Raw genomic sequence first — 20,088 nt, forward strand, 5'->3', positions numbered from 1 at the left:
AAAAAACGAGAAGATGTTTCAGTTCATAATGAGAGTCTGTCTCCCAACGCTGACAGGTTGTTTTACAGAAAATGGAGGTCACTTCCAATGATGTGGTTCTGGACATTTCCTAAATCTAGTTTTGATGATTTTTTATAAAAAGTTAGCTATTGAAGAGTGTTCTTGTCTGGGGGCGTGTTTTGACTAGCCCTTTAAATAATTCTGTTATAGTATGAATCATTCGTTACAGGATCCGCTCATTTCATCAATAAAAAGCGAATTGCCAATCGTGACTATGAACATCAATGTCACTGTTTGTGCTGCGTGAGGAAGTGAATTGGGTCTGGTCACTTAAAGTATCTGTTAGCTCTAGCAGCAGTCACGCTTCCTTTAATGGCGGAGATGTCGTAGATACAGGGTGCAAATAAGCTGGGTCCTTGTTCGCACTGAGAGGTTCGATAGCCATTTTCATCTAAGTATTATTTGTGTTCTGCTTATCTTTATATATTTATTGCTATGGTTGGGATGTTAATGAGAGCGTAATCTTAATGGTAAGTTCATATTCAACTATTCTAATATACCTTTTGATGCATGGGCCAGGGCACTTTTGAGGTGCTCCATGCCTATGTGTGGCTTATTGGTGGGGCCTCTCCATTGATCCTCGTCTTTGATACAGCTGCTTCATCTTTCTTCGACTAGACAGATAGTTAACTTGGGTTTATTTCTGATATCCAAAGCTCTTGGTCATGAGGGTATAATCCTAGATTAATTCTGGGTTTTGGGATTCAAAAAGGTCATAGTACCCATCTAAATAAATGAACAATGGCTACACCAAGACATATATGTTCTGGAACTGCTCATATCTCCTTAAGAATTGGTACTAGTGCACCTACCAATAAGGGCATGAACGTATAGGGTTTGTGTGTGGGAGTTTGCCACCTCATAACCTTTATAATCTGATCTTTACATTCATGCATGGCTCAATTGCGCTTTATTTAGACGCATGCTGCACACATAGTATTAGACGCATGCTGCAAACAGTTTTGATATGGATAATGAATTTGAAACAACAGCACCACCTGTTGGTCATTTTACCGACTGCCTACCATCGCTGAAAATTTTATTTAGTGAGAAATTGCTGTCACCTTCCATAAAGATCTACCCAGCCCTGGTATGTAGTTTAAGCAATGAGAAGAATTATGGGATTACCCAGCATCCCTCTGCCTGGGTGTCACAGCTTTAGGTCAGTTGCTGGAAACTGCAATTCACTGAAAGCTGGAATCCCACTCAGAAGGTTGCTGTGCAAAGCTATGTGCTAACATAAATATTCCCAGCTTTCAGCAACCCAGAGGCAATCAATAGGAAATCCAATTTCCAAGTATTCGCAAATTCCCATGTATCTCGGCTTTGCTTATCCATTGGTGGAGAATGCCCAGCATTCAAAAAGGATACAAATGAATTAAGGTGGGAAAATAAGCTATACCCTCATACTGTACTGTAAAGGGAATCAATATGGCACCTCCCTCTCCCATATGTATAAATACAAATATACAGAGAAGGAATGTTCTGGGCACACAATAAGCTATACCCTCATACTGTACTGTCTAAGGGAATCCAATATGGCACCTCCCTCCTCCCATATGTATAAATACAAATATACAGAGAAGGAATGTTGTTGGGCACACAGTAAGCTATACCCTCATACTGTACTGTCTAAGGGAATCAATATGGCACCTCCTCCTCCTCCCATATGTATAAATACAAATATACAGAGAAGAGATGTTCTGGGCACACAATAAGCTATACCTCATACACTGTCTAAGGGAATCAATATGGCACCTAATGTATAAATACAAATATACAGAGAAGGGATGTTCTGGTGGCACATTCTATACATCTCTAGAATAAACCTACATATACAGGCACACAACCATTTGAACAAATAACAACTGACAGTTTTGGTTTCCTCCTCATCTTGTATCTGGGCCAGATGGGGGCAGGAATAGACTCTATACTGACAAGTAAGGCACAAATATAATTGTATTTAAATGGGTGAGTAAAAATGTATGTGGGTGGCAGGGAAAAAAATCTGCGTTCAGCAGATGCAACAATTTATCAAGTGACTGCATCTATGTGGGTTGCTGGCATTGTAACTTGCTCTAATTATGAGCAAGATGCTGGATGAGTGATTTTTGTGTAGGTTACATGTACTCTGCATTTACATTAGAATTGTAGTCTTTGGAAAGGGGAGTGTGACTGTGGGATAGCAGGTATAGTAAGGGAGAGATGGTGTCTATAGTAACAGGTGATAATGATGGACCAGTCAGTGGATAATGTCTCTGGGAAGGGAGTGTGACTGTGGGATAGCAGGTATAGTAGGGAGAGATGGTGCCTATAGTAAACAGTGGATAATAGTCTCTGGGAAGGAGTGTGACTGTGGGATAGCAGGTATAGTAGGAGAGATGGTGCTATAGTAACAGTGGATAATAGTCTCTGGGAAGGGAGTGTGACTGTGGATAGCAGGTATAGTAGGGAAGAGATGGTGTCCTATAGTAACAGTGGATAATGTCTCTGGGAAGGGACTGTGGGATAGCAGGTATAGTAGGGAGAGATGGTGCCCTAAGTAACAGTGGATAATAGTCTCTGGGAAGGGAGTGTGACTGTGGATAGCAGGTATAGTAGGGAGAGATGGTGCCCTATAGTAACAGTGGATAATAGTCTCTGGGAAGGTAGTGTGACTGTGGGATAGGTATAGTAGGAGAGATGGTGCTATAGTAACAGTGGATAATAGTCTCTGGGAAGGGAGTGTGACTGTGGGATAGCAGGTATAGTAGGAGAGATGGTGCCTATAGTAACAGTGGGATAATAGTCTCTGGGAAGGGAGTGTGACTGTGGGATAGCAGGTATAGTAGGGAGAGATGGTGCCTATAGTAACAGTGGATAATAGTCTCTGGGAAGGGAGTGTGACTATGGGATAGCAGGTATAGTAGGGAGAGATGGTGCCTATAGTAACAGTGGATAATAGTCTCTGGGAAGGAGTGTGACTGTGGGATAGCAGGTATAGTAGGGAGAGATGGTGCCTTATAGTAACAGTGGATAATAGTCTTGGGAAGGGAGTGTGACTGTTGGCAGGTATAGTAGGGAGAGATGGTGCCTATAGTAACAGTGGATAAAGTCTCTGGGAAGGGAGTAGACTGGGATAGCCCTATAGTAACAGTACTCTGGCTGTGGGATAGCAGGTATAGTATGGTGCCTATAGGTGGGATAAAGTAGGGAAAGGGAGTGTGACTGTGGGATAGCAGGTATAGTAGGGAGAGATGGTGTCTATAGTAACAGTGGAAATAGTCTCTGAAGGGAGTGTGATGATAGCTGGTATAGTAGGGAGAGATGGTGCTATAGTAACAGTGGGATAATAGTCTCTGGGAAGGGAGTGTGACTGCGGGATAGCAGGTATAGTAGGGAGAGATGGTGCCTATAGTAACAGTGGGGATAATAGTCTCTGGGAAGGGAGTTATGACTGTAGGATAGCAGGTATAGTAGGGAGAGATGGTGCCTATAGTAACAGTGGATAATAGTCTCTGGGAAGGGAGTGTGACTGTGGGATAGCAGGTATAGTAGGGAGAGATGTTGTCTATAGTAACAGTAGATAATAGTCTCTGGGAAGGGAGTGTGACTGTGGGATAGCAGGTATAGTAGGGAGAGATGGTGTCTATAGTAACAGTGGGATAATAGTCTTTGGGAAGGGAGTGTGACTGTGGGATAGCAGGTATAGTAGGGAGAGATGGTGCCTATAGTAACAGTGGATAATAGTCTCTGGGAAGGGAGTGTGACTGTGGGATAGCAGGTATAGTAGGGAGATATGGTGCCTATAGTAACAGTGGGATAATAGTCTCTGGGAAGGGAGTGTGACTGTGGGATAGGTGGTATAGTAGGATAGATGGTGCCTATAGTAGCATTGGGATAATAGTTTGTGACTATGGCAGGTATAGAAAGGTCAGATGGAGCCTAAAGGGAAGTGCAATAGATCTGCTGTGAGATTCCAATGGAAGGTTTATGTTCCCTATAAATAGTGCCATATTGGTTCAACTGACTAAAGCTTTCTTCATTGACTGAAAGATCAATAGACGGACCTCTAGTTGGCCTTAGATAGTTGGTTGATTATGGACAATGGAGAACACCTATGGCCATTGGTGAATGAGTTGTGCTTGGTCCTGGGGTTCAGAAACTGACCCTTGCAGTTGGGTTTGATAAATACTTGCTGTTTATGAGTGTGTGGCACAATCACTCGATATACCACAATAGAACCCAGTGCTGCCCTGCATTAGGGGGCTCTTTTGGAAGCAGAGCTGCAGGGGTCAGTTTTCTGACTTATCAGCGCTCGGCTTTATTCATTTTCAGTTTGAAACACTTTCTTAACTGCCTATATTGCGTGAGCTTACCTAAAAAAACAAATATGGAATATTCTACTTTCATCTGGGATATTTAAGGTGAACTTTTTCCTGACCATTTCGTGTGCACTGGACTGGTGTCACCTGCACACTGTTTCCCGGGGGGGTTATCACCATAAAATCTACAAGCTGATGTCCCATAAAGTCACCAAAGCTACAGATCTTCTACTGCACCAGGACAAAGCCTCTCCCCATCCCTTTGAGATGGTCATGGGAACAGTACTACAGTCTACCTCGTCCCCTCAAGCATGGTTCAAGCGCTATCTCACTGGCTCCTGCTTGCCCAATGGACTTTATGGACTGGTTCCTTGTCTGTGGTGCTTCATACAATCCTCCATTACTCTTCTGTACAAGGGCTGTCCCTTCTGGACCTTCCCACTCCCAATATCCACCAATCTTGCCAAGTTATCAACCAGGTAAAGCCACCCAAGGGCTGCCCTTCAGGTTTCCTGATTGCATTTGTTACACCTGAACTCTACCATACATCAGGGAGATACGATAACCTACCTACCGGGACGTCCTACTGCAGATAACCTGTGTCTGGTTAAACAAACCCTGTATAGTGCATGTATGTTTATGTCATGTGACATGTAATACAGAAAAGGTAATTGTGTGTGGTTCTTAGCACTGGCTGTTTCTTACTAAACAGAGTGGCCTTCTGCTTATAGGGGATGCTGGGACTTATAGTTCAAGAGCTGCAGGTTTCCCATGCCTCTCCTGTGTGCATAAAGCAATTCTTATTTTTATACTAAATAAATATACTATAAAACTGAGGGTAGCACGTTATATACTCATGTCTACACACTGATTCCCGATTTCAGGGGTACAACATGCTTCTGCAGTGAATTTGCTACAACCTGTTACCCCTATAGGTGCTAGTTTAAAAGCAAAACTGCCAGATTAAGACACTGCTTAATAAATACAGGGCTGCCTGTTCGCGCAGGAGGCAAAAAGATTGTCAAGCCCTTTTACTGTTAAAGGGGGAGAAAAACTATTTATTCTGGGCTTTAAACAACCTCTGCTGGCCAAACTTCTAACCGCAGCTATGAAACAACTTTGCGGGGTAAGTAATGGGCTCCCGCAGTTTTGTAGCAGCTCTAAATGTGACGTAAAGATATTCGTTTCTAGTGATAAATGAGTAAGGAAATTCATATTCCTTTGTATCTGCGAGATTTGAAGTTTATTTTAAGGATGAGCAGTTTGGAGCGGGTGGCAGAAAGTATTTTTATTTACACTGTACAGCTCTGAAGTTGCAAAGAAAATGTATTTACAGTTATCATATATATATATTTACCTCCTATTAAGTGATTGTAATCTATTGTCATTGATTAAAGTGGCGTTAAATTTTGGAACAGGACTCGTGTGTTTCTCATGGAAGCCCTACAGCCGCTTTGAGGAGAGGCTCGGCTGGTTTGAGGACAAATTACCTAGGGCATAATAAAGGGAGTGGAAGGGGAAGCAAGCTGAGGATATCCATGATTTATGTAACAGGGGTGGACAAGGTTGGAAAGATTTAATTGAGCAATATCGTTTTAAGGATACAACCGTATTCTTAAAAAGCGGTTGTATTCTTAAAAGCATTTTTGGGATTTGTGGTCAAGCAACAGTTGTTTAAAGTGTGGCAAATCTCTTTTACCAATCCCGTTCCTGCTGCATCTGGAAGGCCACTTTCATCATACGTTTACGCTTAATAAAATGTTAGGAGTATATAATATACACACATACAAGTGCACATGTAAGAAGTAATCACAAACAGTGCGTGGCCTCACTTGACTGCATCATTCCAAGACTCCACTCTGCTGCAGCAGTTTAACTTGGGCTGCCATCAAAGATTCCCTGTCCAGACTACTCATTGAGTCCCAGGTGATGTATCCCTGGTCTGGCTGCTCAGAATGCTTCACTTGCTCCAGCCTCAAGTAGTCTTCCTCCTCTGGAATCTCTAGGAGGTCACTCTGGGGCAGCTGCATTAAAAGTTTCATATGCTCCTCTCTCAGCAGATCCAATGAGAGGTAACCCTGGTCTGAGAGCGGAGAAGAGTAATGTTCTCCAACAGATACGCTGTCATCTTGCGGAGGGTTCAAGTGGAGATCCTGTCTGCAGATTTGTCCATCCATTAGGATAGGCTGCCATGTTTGCACACTTGAGCCCCCTTCATGCACGTGAGGCTGGACCAGGAGGCTTGAAGGCCCTTCTGCAATAATAGGGTCGGTTACCATGGTAGAGAGTGGCTTAGCAATGACAGGGTTCATCATAGAGATTGAACAATTGGGAATGTGCACAAGTGGTTTAAGCTGCTGCGTAAGACCTTCGCTAATATCTTCATCTTCATGGTCAGATTCCACTCCATCATTGGGCAAACACTGTTTCTGGAACCAATTGGGATGCTCGTCCTGCCAGACCTTGCACTTGTTCAAGGCTTGCATCAAGAAGCCATAACTTTTGGTTTGCTGCTGTGGAGCGGTGACCTTAACTCCAGGACGGCACTGTTCTATCCTATGAATCCTAAAGAACACATCTTGTAGGTCTTGCGGGATGCAGTACTGGGGGCACATTTTAAATAGAGAGGGGATGTTGTCAATGCTGCTCAAATCGCCGAAATAAGCCACCACATAACGCTCTTGTATATTCATTTCAAAGTCCGGGATGATAAAGTTGAGGGTGAGGGAGAAGAGGTCACCCTGGTCAAGGGAAAATAAATGCCTGTTTTCTCTCAGCGCCACTTTGTTCCCTTCATAATTTTGCCTGGCTAGCCATTTCTCTTGTGTCCCCCGAGAACACAGAAGCAAAATAGTCCCGTTCACTTTCTCGATCTCAGCCTTCTGATGGTTCAGCCATGTTGCGGCACCAACCAGTCCGATGTTATTAACTTGACAACGGTCCAGCACGACCTCCATTCCCCAAGCGTCCCGCAGGAAATCCGCAAACTTGATTACCACGTCCAAGTACCGGCGACTGTCTGCAGAATACACCAGCCAAACCTTCTTTACTCCCGGTTGTATTAGGTCCGGAGCTGGAAGAGCAGAGAGATAATAAATCAAAAGGGATTGTTCATAGCAATAAAAATGCATAAAACGGAGACTATAGAATATTATCTTATGACGTTATCATGTTATACAACACTGCTGCTCCATCAGAGTTTGTTTCTTGTTACAACCAGGTGATTCATGCTGCTGTACTGTGACAGCTCAACTCCTTTGTTTTCAGCAGGTAATTAAATATTGTTAGGTTAGGTAGCATAGTAATTAACCATAAACCATCAACACAGCAAAAAAATGCCCTGGACTTACCTGGCTTAGAATCTTCTGCTGTAAAAAGAAAAAAGAATACAGTATTAGTAAATATTTAATTTCCCTGTCTTGGTAGCAAATACTACATGCCCGCTAACCCACTGCCTTATGGATGCCTTAGGCTGTATTTAAAGGAGAACTAAAGATCCTTGGTTCAGATATGTCACACCCTAGGGGTCATTCACGTCTGCAAGTGCAGTGACTATGACTATTGTTTTTTTTCCCCTAAGAAAGACCCAATTTAAACTCAGTTCAAATATTTCTCATTAAAAATTAGATTTATAAAGAGAGAATTAGTGCAAAGAATCACAAGCTCTCTAAAGAATCATTTGCTCTCCCTAGCTGCCCCCCATAGTGATATCAGAGTCAGAAATGGAGCCCGAGCGGCTTGCAGAGTGAAAGAGAGAGAGAACAAGCCATGGAACTTACTCTTTGAATCCTCTCGGCAAATAATTAAGATGGGTGCAAGGAGGATGATAAAAGCTGCCGGTATGAAGAACAAGCGCAACCGCTTGTTGGACACCGGGGCTGTTGAGACACATTAATAAACAAGATTAGTCTAACCCCAAAATGGCTGTAACAACATCTCCAATTCACTGTTAAGTATTAGTAACCTTGATATGAAAGAGAAAAGGTCCTGTGGCAGGTTTTACATATAGGGGACATAAATCCTCCACTTATATCTGCCATTCTTGTGACCATATTTGTTACTGTGACTGTCTCCGGAGATTGCAAACAGCACTCTAGTTTTGCTTTATGGCACAGAATTCCGCGCCGTTTAACAGAGCATGGCTGCAGGTAAGAAGTCTATATGCAGATAACTGGGGTTTCTCACTTACGGGGTGAGGTTGTGCTACACTGCGGCATGTGATTATAACGGATACAGTCAGTCTTACAGGTTGGCAGAACAGCCCATACCTAAAACGAGAACAAGTCCCTGTTAGAAAGCATGAAATCCATGGTAGATGCAATGTGAGCCCACACATTTAGTGCAAATAGTGCCTACTAAACACCTCTATTAATGGCTTGTGGGCTGAGCCCTGCCCCCTGGCCATACCAAAGAGTAGGGCATATCAAACCACTAGGAACCGTTATGAAACTTGCATTATACACACTTCCAGACAACTGGATACTTCACCTGGATAAAATACCAGCAGAGGGGGTCAGCTGCCAGGCCCGTGAAGGTATGATTCATACGCTCGGAGCAATTATCCTGTAAAAACAAACCAGAATCAGAACTGTTAACCACGGCATTTACAATGTGGAGTGCAGGGTGCCTTCCATTTTGGAGCACAAGAGACCTGTAGCCGCCCCCATGAATAAAGCACTGCATGCGTTCAGGGTGCTTGACCGATTTTCTATTTTCCCAGCAAGACCCCAGGCACACATGCTCTTTTCTTGAGCACTGAGGAGCGCGATCTTGCAAGAGTACTTCTTTTGGGGGTCTTCCTAAATTACTCCTAATGAAAAAGACTACGCAATAAAGAAATACAAGTGGACACAAAACTTCTATAAAACCCTCCCACTGCATTAAGTAAGCAGCTCAATGCAAAAGGATGCTCCAATGAGAAGCCTGCTTACCAACACTAAGAGGCACATTTATCAAGGGTCGAATTTCGAATTCATGTGAGTTTTTTTAAAACACCCATAAACTCCCATGAACTCAACCAAACTAAATTTATTAATAAAATCAAATTTTTAAAACTCGGGTGAATAGAATCGACCCGAAAACTCAAATCGAATTTGAATGGAATTGAAAAAACTCGAATGTCAGGAAGGCTGCAAACAACTGCAGAATTGATCCCTCTCCCATTGACTTAAACAGCAATTCGTTAGGTTTTAGGTGGCGAATAGTCAAATTCGAGTTCTTAAAGGTCCAGAGTATGATAAATCTCGAAAATCGAATTCGGATTTTTTTTAAAAAAACTCGAATCGAATTTGAATAATTCCCTGGTTGAATTTGAAAGTTTTGACCATAAAAAACGCGAAAATTTTAATTTTCAATTCGACCCTTGATAAATCTTCCCCCAAATCAGTTTATAATCTAGACATAGGGAGATTACTGGGCAATTTTGTCTGCTGATATTACACTGTAATCACACAGACGGCATCGGGTAGGCTCCCATCCTATCAGCAAAGAACAGAGCAACCCCTACACTTACAATCTCCTTTTTAATCCCATGGGGAGAGCCATCATTTCTCCTCAGCAAGGAGCAACGCTTATGCTATATGTTAACTGCTGAGTGGTGTGTTCGTACCTTTGCACTTACCGGATGTAAAGTTATAGGATATTGTGGACTTCTAAGTGAAACTATGAAAGTGTTCTTGACTAGAATCCTGTAGTCGCAACTGTCACTCCTGGTGTCGAAACTCACAACGAGGTCGTCGCCGTCGCTCTCCGCACTAATGTTGGGATCCCAGCAGTCTCCTGGGGAAAGGAAAATATAATATTCTGTGTATATATACAAAATAGGAATATCGGCACTCTCAAAAAATAAGTGATTCAGATGCCTGGGTGCAGTTTTCAAAGGGTTCCAAAAATATATGATCAAAAAAAAAACCACACACCTCAGGTCTTATTAAGAATTTGTATATTTTTATTTGGCACATACTGATGTTTCGGCTGCTCCTTCAGCCTTTTTTTTTTAAAATAAAAAAAAATTACACACACATGCATTATATATATATATATATATATATATATATATATATATATATATATATATATATATATATATATATATATATATGAAAATGTGATGGTAGCTAGGTGCAGGGGGAAAGGAACTATGGCAACGCAGGAGAGTGCTACAGTAAGACCCCCAGACAAGATACTGAAGGTACATTATGCTTTCCAATATTCCACACATCCCATCCCATATCCGTCCCCCGCAGCTTCAAAAAAAAACAAAAAAAAAATTTGGTTTTCATTTTTTATTATTTGTGGTTTTTAAGTTATTTAGCTTTTTATTCAGCATCTGGTTGCTAGAGTCCATATTACCATAGCAACCTACATTGATTTGAATAAGAGACTGGAATATGAATTGGAGAGGGTCTGAATAGAAACGAACAATGAACATTAGTTGATAGTAGTAAAATATATATATAGAAAATTCTCTGGTCTCGGTAGAACTCACCAGTTGTGAGAAGAGGTCCAGGTCCAGGTGCACCGCACTGAACCTTCAACTAAGGGACCGGACCACCATGTAGAAAAAAAGAGCAGGCACTTCTAAAGACCAATCCTCCAGGCAAACTTTTTCGATGCACAGGGATACAGCCTTACGCGTTTCATATAATTCAGATACTTACGCTAAGTACTCACACTTCCCACAGCATATTTAAAACAAGATAGAGCCAATCAATGTTAAGTATACTTCAGTGTCATAAATGAGGCAAAATGGAACACCACAATCTCTTAATATGACATCATTGAGCAATAGGCAGGTTAGACGCCATCTTGGTACTCTATATTGAATAGGGATGCACCGAATCCACTTTGTTGGATTCGGCCGAACCCCCGAATCCTTCACGAAGGATTCGGCCGAATACCGAACCAAATCCGAACCCTAATTTGCATATGCAATTAGGGTGGGAAGGGGAAAACATTTTTTACTTCCTTGTTTTCTGACAAAAGGTCACGCAATTTCCCTCCCCGCCCCTAATTTGCATATGCAAATTAGGATTCGGATTCGGTTCGGCCGGACAGAAGGATTCGGCCCGAATCCGAATCCTGCTGAAAAAGGCCGAATCCCGAACCGAATCCTGGATTCGGTGCATCCCTAATATTGAAGTTAATTCAAGAATCGAACAAATTAGGAGAAAACTCTTTTCTAATTCTAAATCCAACTCTGTATCATGTATTTTGACATACAGTATAGTCCCCAATACTTGGGAGATTTTGAACATTGTAAAAAAAGAACCTAACTATACTGAAAACTGACCCTACATTAGACACTATTTTACGAGACGGTTGCCAATTTGTCTCAAGAAAATTGAGGACTTTGAGAAACGTTTTATCCCCATACACGTAAGAAACCCACATGGCCTACACACAGGTTCCTTTAAATGTGGCACATCTAGATGTATCACCTGTCAATATGTTATGGTGGGAGACAGATTCACTTCATAAACTACAAAAGAAATGTACAAAATAAAACAATACATAAACTGTAATACAAGGTCTTTGGAAGTGCCTGCTCTTTTTTGAGTTGAGTAAGAAAGAATAGCAATAACAATAAATGTGTAGCCTTACAGAGCATGTTTTTTAGATGGGGTCAGTGACCCCCATCTTTAGTAAAGATTTAAGCTGTGCTCAGCTGGGGAATAAGAGGGAGCGGATGATGATTTTTAATAGCCATGCAATTTAATTCCCTGTAGTTTATACAGGGTCTCAAGGACCCGTCTCTTTTCTTAAAATTTTTTTAGAGCACCTGCAGGAGAAGATGATGGGCAAATTAAGCCTTTTGCAAAATCCTCTTGAAGTTATGCCTTTAATTCTTTGTATATAGGTGTGGAAATATTAAATATTCTTCCATAAGGGATTTTAGTTCCTGGAAGTGATCCCATGAGCTTTATGGAGAGGCATATGATGAACGGTTCTACCAAAACAAACTGGGATTTGTCGTTTCGCACTTGGAGGTGCCAAAGGTTAGGTACCCCCAAGTGAATGTATTTACTTACCTGAAACCCCAGGCCGGTGCTCCTATCAGCAGAAAACTGCACCCGGCCCGGGGTTATTTCAGCAAGCACCACGGAGCAATTCTCTTCTTTCTTCGTGCGGCTGCGCATGCGCATTAGAGTGAAAAGACTATAAAGTCGGCTTTTTCATTCTACTGTGCTTGCATCTTCCCCAGGAAACTTGAATAAAGAAGAAGCCCGAGGAGAAGTGCTCAGTGATGCTCACTAGAAAAACCCCAGGCTGATGCAGTTTTCTGCTAATAGGAGCACCGGTCTGGGGTTTCAGGTAAGTAAATACATTCACTTGGGGGTGCCTAACATTTGGTAGAGTTGGGAGGACATCAAAGCTTACTTTTTCTGAATGTTCTTTATTTAAAACATAAATAACATCCCCGGCTTCAGAGAAAACAGGACCAGAATGCAATGGGGTGCTATCCACCCCTTCTATCGAAATAGGATAGGGTTTGGTGGTTAGAGACAGTCCTGCTTGAGATGGAGTGTATTAATGCTTGCGTCCCTTAGGGTAAGAGCACACTGGGCGATAAGTCGACTGCGACTTTTAAAAGCGAGTTCTGGCAACAAGTCGTTCATTTTGTCAGAACACGCAGGCAGATGCAAATCTCCAGCTATTATGCACACAGCATGATTTGAGATCGCAAGTAGCTGTAAAACGCAGAGAGACCCTTTTTGAAGTGATTTGTTAGAAATAGCTTGTTCATAGAGAAGCACAGAAATCCCCTAGAAGCACACACAACGATTAGTCGCCGCGATAACATGGAAATACGCTGTCGTCATGACGCCACGTTACCCTACGGAATAACGATGCGTCATATCGGTACAAAAGGTCGCACCCATAGTGTCAAACAAAAAACGTCGAGAGAACAGGCCGAGAAAACACGCTAGAAAAAATGCCTTTTTTAAAGAATAGTTTTGATACAGACAGGCTGATTGATCTGTTAGAGGAACGGCCAGCTCTATATATGACCAACATGATGGCATATCACAATAGACAGACCACGAAGCATCTCTGGGACAAGGTGGCAGTCCAAATAATAGGAGGCTGGGAATCGCTTTCAGAGGATGAAAATAATAAGAAAGGTAACTGTTTGCCACCATTTTGGTCTTTTGCGTGTTTTCTGTTTGTGGTGGGTACACATACCAGGTGTGTAAATCCCAATATTGAGCCATAATATTAATCTGCTGACTTTAAAATGTCTTGCTCTGTCCCAGCAGAATCCACAGTGGCCTGAGCAATGCTAAGGCTCAGACCAAATCCATTTATCACCTCCCTATCTCCACATACAGATGGAGTGATACAGATGGATCATCCAGCCAAAATCCAGCCAAATAATAATGTAAAGTACCAGAACGGGCTGACAGTTCACTGAAGCTGTGATCTACTTACCAGCTTGTAGTCTACTGGTAGATCAAAATCTACATAGACACGCACACATCGTCTTTACTACTAACAGGCTTGACCCCCCCCCCCACTGAGCTAATGTTTAAGTAACTGGCCCCACTGGATTTTTTTACATTTATCTTCACTTTCAAGGTAGACAGAGAACTGAAGAACATACCGTGCTGGCAACAAGTCTTTGTTTTACTCATCCTTTTGTCTCAGCACCCTGCAAAACACAAGACATTAGATCAATATAAGATCTTAATGAACTTCAGGTCCATGCAGTCTATTCTCAGGGGGTGCTGGTATCTGAATTTATTTTCTAGGGTTGCCTAGCGAACATCTCCAAAAGACTATGGGAAAGGAGGCTTTACGATAAGCAACGGCAGGGACTTGTCACTATAAGAACCTATAAAATAAGTCCAAGGCTTTTTTTTAGTAAGGAAACAGGTAGTAACGAGAACTAACCAGTGTGGCCAGGGAGACTGAAACACGACTTACCTGGTACAATGATAGACATCTCTTTACTGTTCCTAAGGTCGGAGTTAACCAGCCTGGGCAGGTGCTGGACAGTCACATCATACATTTGCTCGGGATCAACCTTAAAGTTGCTGAAGACAAACTGCCACTGAAATATGAGAGAAGAGAGGACCCTGTAACTGGTACAGACATTTAATGAACCTGATCTAGACTTTCTAACCCTGCCCTGCAACCCCGTCATTTCTCTAACATACCCCCCTAATCATACCTCCCACCATCTGAATATTAAAATAAGAACATCTTACTGGCTTATTGTCAGACATCAGCTGCTGAGGGAACTGGTTTTCGAACTTAAGTTGGACACACAGATGCTCATTAGTGCTGCGCTGCATCACCGACACTTCTGCCCCCAACAGGCCCAGGATACTGGCTGTGAAACAGAACCAGTCAGCCCAAACGAGAGCACAACAATAAATGGCCAAGTCATTGTAAAGCCATGTGATATGAAATACAGGCAGGCAGAGCACAATTAAAATGACCTGGAACAAGGTTACAGATATATAGAAACATTGGGGTAACAGTCACCCTGCTGGCCTTCAGACTGGGCCCCCTTAGCTCATAACAAGGTTACAGATATATAGAAACATTGGGGTAACAGTCACCCTGCTACAGTTCCAGGGGTACCCAGGGCACAAATAATCACTCACCCCAAATCTCCCCCTAACTGGACCTTCAGGACTGGGTCCCCTTAGCTCATAACAAGGTTACAGATATATAGAAACATTGGGGTAACGGTCAACCTGCTATAGTTCTAGGGGTACCCAGGGAACAAATCAGCACTATGACTGGGCCTTTATCGTCCCCTCCACCTGATCCAGTTTAAGCTCAACACCCACGGACAGCAGTTTGCTAGCGGTTGCACAGGTTGGATTTTACATTCTAACGTTTCCCCTTTGTGTGACACTCACCATCAGGGGCCACTGTCCAGCTGATTCTGAGCACTGGCACGGGGTCCCCCGACTCATTCGCTTCTATCACAAGAACAACTTCTAAGTTGGAGGGAGCAGATGGAGTCCATTGACGGGGGTGGATCCAACTACTGTCGATGCAATTGCCTGGCAAAGAAGAGGTTAATCAGTACAGATCCCAGTCACAGGGCGAGTTGCTCACAGCAAGTGCGGTCATCTTAGTAGAGAGTTAAAGGGACACTGATTTAAAAAAAAAAATAAAAAACACCAAAAGCACAAACAAGAAAAAGTTAAATCACTTACTGTTCAGAACTGAGCACGTGACACCCTGAAAAATAGAGATGAAATAGTCAGAACAGGAAATCCCCCAGTGGTTAAAGCAGAATATCAACGTCTTACAAAAAGTATAGAGCTGTAGTTCCCCTTTATTTCCTGCAAACCAAACAGGGATCATTGTGCACGGTCCATTCAGATTGTCAGATTCCCATCAGATCAGAAATGGAAGGAATATTCTCACTATACTCTGGCTACTGGAAACTGTAGCCAGACAGTCTTTTGAAAGGGGAAGTTAACCTTTAAATAAACTTTAATAGATTGTGAATGCACATATTCTAAGCACTTTGTCAACTGGTCTATACTTCATGATTTTTCTGCAATTGTTAATCCTATAATGCCTATTTTAAGACTCTAACTGAAAATTTCTCCTGGTTGTCAGGGTCACTGACCCCAGGAACATCAACTTCCATGCTAACTTCCAAACGGTACATGAATGTTAGAACTGACCAGAGAAATGACAAATTTACTACTAATCCTAAGTAGAGCGACGTCACATGACTTTCCATTATACGAGGCCCCAGCCAGAGTTGCCCTGGGGTGCAGTCTCACGGAACATTCACTCAAGGAAGATTCCGTATTCAGTTGTTTATATTCTCTGCACTGCTGGCTCTGACTCTTGAAACAACATAGCAGACGCCATCCGATTGTCCGAGCTGAGGAAGAACAGACTTCTGCTAAACTGCTTCATGAGTCAGAACCAGGCAACAGAAATAAAGAGATACTGCGTTTGTGAGTCTTGTTCACTTCATGTTGTGTGGCACATTTTTAAATGTTTTGGTGCGGAGTTAAAAAAAAAACAAATAAAATTTTTTAAATACAGTTCATTCCAGTAATCATTACTCCGAGGATAGAAAATGTGTTGATTAAAGTTTAACCCAAAATAAAAGGGCAGAAGTGATTTTCAGCCTGGCACCCACTGTATGTCCAAATTTGTCCTTGGCATTACCCGCTCCTGTGTTCCTGTAATCACCATCCCCTGAGTTCCCTCCATCACTTGCCCCTGTCCCTCCATCACTTGCCCCTGTCCCTCCATCACTTGCCCCTGTCCCTCCATCACTTGCCCCTGTGCCTTCAGTATCACCCACCCTCATGGGAAAATAATGCTGATTAAAGCACACAGGGCATTTTATGTTATGTAGGAGAGATGGGATGTCCAACCATCTGATGCTAAAACTGCAACTCCCAGCATCCCATGCCGATTGCTACTGGGGGTTCTACATCAAATAGCAGTTGGGGGGCCACAGGTCAGGCATGTCTGCTTTATGTAGGGTTGCCACCTGGCCAGTATACTTGACCCCAATGTTATCGACTGGGGAAAATATCTAAATATATTGGAAGGCTGGTATTTTTTTTCCAAAAAAAGGTGGCAACCATAGCTTTATGCCACTTCCCTCCCACACGTTCAGGAATATCCCACCTGTAACTAGTGCCCCTGCGCGTGGCCCTACAGCTGCTGACTCCCGGCAAGACTGTGGGCAGGGTTGACAGGTTGGCGGTTTTCCAGCCAAATTGGGCTACTAATTGAAAGGCCAGGCTGGTTTTGAATGTACAAACTAGCCAAGGTAAACCAGCTAATGTTTTTCTTGCCATAATGTGGCCAAGCCTGCGCCTCCCGGTGCATGTTGGGTAATGAAGTTTTTGTTTAGCAATTTGCTAACTGCCAAGTTTAATGTAAGACTACAATACCCAGCATGCAATGGGAGATGTGTAGAAGTCAGGAATTACCAGATTTTGGGCTCTGTGCGGGTCGGGACTGGAACAATGGGGACTGGTGTACGGGAAATTGAAAAACTATCGTATCATATGCTCATCTCCAGTGCTTCTGAACTAATGTGGGTGTGTTTAGGCATCATGCCGCCCCCTTAAGTCCTGCCACCCTAGGCCCGGGCCTTGGTGGCCTCTCCACAAATCCGGGCCTGCCCACCCACAAATGGGGGTGCGAGGTTGGCCCCAACCTACCCGATCCGCAGATATCGGGCCGGCCCGCACATCGCTTATCGGTACCCCAGTCTCGCGTCACTCTTAAAGGGAAATAAAGTCTAAAATAGACTAATGCTAGAAATGCTGTATTTTGTATACTAAACATAAACATGAACTTACTGCACCACAAGCCTAATCAAACAAATGATTTATGCTTTCAAAGTTGGCCACAGGGGGTCACCATCTTGTAACTTTGTTATAAATCTTTGCAAGACCAAGACTGTGCACATGCTCAGTGTGGTCTGGGCTGCTTAGGGATCGTCTTAAATGATCAAAACAGCACAAGTCAAATAATATCTGCCAGAAGCCGATACAGCCAGACTGATTAATAATCAGAATATACAGACTGCACTGGGTCCTGTGTTGTCATGTAATCTAATGTGGATTTTATAGTTTTTGTATTGTTTAATACAAACTTTCTCCAACTCTGCAGAACCAGTGGCTGCAGCAAAATAATCCTCCAAATAGAATCCCAGTTTATCTGTTTAAATCTGGCTCCATGATCTTTGTCCCTGCAGCTGGAAACAGTAAAGGGGATGTAAAGGCAAAAATCCAATACAAATCTCTACACAGTCGCCGACTGCTTTACAGGGAAACAAACAAAGCTGCTTGAGTTTTGCATGGCTAGGAAGTAAGGCGGGGGCTCCCCCTGCTGTTCATAAGTATGATTGTTTCCCTGCAGAGCAGTTAGGGACCATCTGACAATTCCTATCCACAGCAGTAAATGAAGGCAGAATTTCACTGCATACAGTCAGGTTTCTTATAAAACAGTACAGATTTTTGAATTAAAGTATATTGGAGATAGGTTTCTTTTTCATTAAAGAAAGTAAAAATGGGATTTTATTTGTTTGCTTTTACATGCCCTTTAAGTATTCTCGCATTTTCCTCAATTTCAAACAATTTTGCAGTTAAAAATCAAAACGTCTAGAGGTTGACCTGTTTTCTGAATATTAATAGAAATTGTATAAGAATTAGGGCCTTATATTAACTCCTGGGCCTCCCCCTGTAGTTCCGTCCCTGATAACGGACAAATACGTCCCATTTCACTTCCCGGAGAAATTTGCGAGGCAGTGAAAATTTGAGGCTTATTTTCACATATTCAAAAATTTCTCCAAGGCATGCTAATAGGTAAAAAAATATACTTTATTTACATCAATAGTTCAAAAGACATGGAAAGTATCCCCTCTAACGCCTAACGCGTTTCATGCTTACCCAGCACTTAGTCATAGGCAGAATAAGTGCTGGGTAAGCATGAAACGCGTTAGGCGTTAGAGGGGATACTTTCCATGTCTTTTAACTATTGATGTAAATAAAGTATATTTTTTTACCTATTAGCATGCCTTGGAGAAATTTTTGAGTTTATGGTTTTACCTCTGTTCGGTCACTAGAGGTCTCCGGCATGCATACCAGTAGCATTTACTGATTCTGCTCCCAATTTGACTCTAATAGCTTATTTTCACATATATTAATTTATTTTTTAGGCTTTTCACATATTGAGCTATTTTTGGGCTACTTTGAAGCGCCTCTTGGCTGGTTTTGGGCTGGTTTTAGATCTGGCTGCGGGTTTTACTCGGCTTTGGGTCACAGAACAGACATTTGTGGCCCCATTCCTTCCCTTCTCTGTGGTACTTACCGGCAGGGAGCAGTTGTAGTCCGAAGTGACAATCCGAAATCCCTGGGCGGGACAGGTAAGAAGCCCCAGCCAAAGAGTGAGCGCCAGTAGCTGCCCAGCAGTGCCCCCCGGTGCCATGATGGAAGCTGGCAAGAGCCAGTACAACAGAACAACACTCAGCCCCGACCCCTCAGCGCAGCAATTTCACCTCAGCACTTCCTCATTCTCAGGTTGGGCACGGAACACGCCCATACACACCTGCCGGCCAATCACGCTTCACTAAATTGAAGCTGAAAGTAGTCGGGCGTAGGCGGGGCAACATATGCAAATAGGAAGTTCTGGAAAGCAGCGTCCAGGCTGGAAAGTCCCCTGAGAAGAATATGCAAATGAGGGGAGCGATGATTGGCCGGGACTTCCTGGCTGGGAGGGAACTGAGCGGAAGCACAACACACTTCAGCAGAACCACAACACAAGCCGGGGATTTAGCGTCTAAATACAGTTCTACAAAGAAATTTCAAATGAAGGGTGAAACTTTAGGCAGGAGTTACTTTCGAGGCGTTACTAAGGGGAGTGGCCCTAGCAACAAAATAAAGGCTGAGCCTCCCCAAACATAAGTCATCTGTGAATTTACCCTGCAGCATTTTATGCAGCGTTCCATGTGTGTGTTAAGTTGAGAAAGGATTCATTTAGAAGACTAAAATAATCCATCCACATTAAACTTCCATCCACCTTCCTGGCAGAGGAGTGAAAGCTTCAGAATCCGACTCGGCTGCTCTTGCCTGCCCTGTTTCCCAGTGTAAGTTTAGACCCGCCCAACAGGGGGGAGGGGCTACACCAAGAAATCACTGACTGGGAAACTCCAGTTCAGAGCTGGAGGGATTATTGCTTGGGCTGAAGCTGACAATGCTGGGCTTGCTGGGAT

At 42.9% G+C, this 20,088-nt stretch overlaps 1 pseudogene across 1 annotated transcript; it reads right to left on the minus strand.

The window, feature by feature from the left end:
* Positions 1 to 5,588: 5,588 nt before the first annotated feature.
* On the minus strand, positions 5,589 to 19,366 carry LOC121400954 (annotated as a pseudogene). The gene is made up of 12 exons (XR_005966007.1): positions 19,188 to 19,366; positions 15,542 to 15,566; positions 15,239 to 15,385; positions 14,576 to 14,700; positions 14,292 to 14,418; positions 13,969 to 14,016; positions 9,985 to 10,142; positions 8,853 to 8,927; positions 8,554 to 8,632; positions 8,144 to 8,242; positions 7,715 to 7,732; positions 5,589 to 7,437 (listed from the first exon to the last, which is right to left on the minus strand). The product of XR_005966007.1 is annotated as an interleukin-17 receptor A-like (transcript).
* Positions 19,367 to 20,088: the final 722 nt, after the last annotated feature.

This window comes from Xenopus laevis, chromosome 3L, assembly GCF_017654675.1.
Source record: "Xenopus laevis strain J_2021 chromosome 3L, Xenopus_laevis_v10.1, whole genome shotgun sequence".
Lineage (NCBI taxonomy): Eukaryota > Metazoa > Chordata > Amphibia > Anura > Pipidae > Xenopus > Xenopus laevis.